Source organism: Octopus bimaculoides, chromosome 2 (assembly GCF_001194135.2).
Source record: "Octopus bimaculoides isolate UCB-OBI-ISO-001 chromosome 2, ASM119413v2, whole genome shotgun sequence".
Taxonomy (NCBI): Eukaryota; Metazoa; Mollusca; class Cephalopoda; order Octopoda; family Octopodidae; genus Octopus; species Octopus bimaculoides.
The window spans coordinates 1,868,356-1,868,937 of NC_068982.1; the positions used below are offsets into that span (position 1 = coordinate 1,868,356).

At 39.2% G+C, this 582-nt stretch overlaps 1 protein-coding gene across 2 annotated transcripts in view; it reads left to right on the forward strand.

Annotated features, from left to right (window-relative positions):
• Nucleotides 1–582, forward strand: part of LOC106868307 (class A basic helix-loop-helix protein 15) — a 307,893-nt gene that overhangs the window by 12,739 nt on the left and 294,572 nt on the right. The window lies entirely within an intron of this gene.

The window sequence follows — 582 nt, forward strand, 5'->3', positions numbered from 1 at the left end:
ATATATATATATATATATATATATATATATACACACTTTATTTCAGGTGGTTGAAATCCACTCATCTGGTAAAAATGAGTTGTACCTTTATTTCAAAGGGGCCGACCTTGTGTGTCGCGCTTAATCTCCCTGAGAACTACGTTAGGGGTACACGTGTCTGTGGAGTGCTCAGCCACTTGCACGTTAATTTTACGAGCAGGCTGTTCTGTTGATCGTTGGTTAGATAAATATATATACATATATCTACGTCGGTTACATAAATATATATACATATATCTAAATACATACACACACATCTATCTATCTGTCTGTCTGTCTGTCTGTCTGTCTGTCTCTCTAAATAAATGGCAGTAGAATCCGGATAAACAAAACTCAAGGTATTCAAACAACACGAATACACAACAGACGTACACAGATATAGACATATGTGTGCGTGTGTGTGTGCGAGTGTATGTGCGTGTCTCCTGCGTATGCCTTCCCCTCTCTACGCTCTCTGTCTCTCTCTTACATATCCTTTTAGCTCTCTCTTGTGTCTCTCTCTCTATCTCTCTCTCTCTTTCTTTCTCTCTCTCTCTCTCTCTC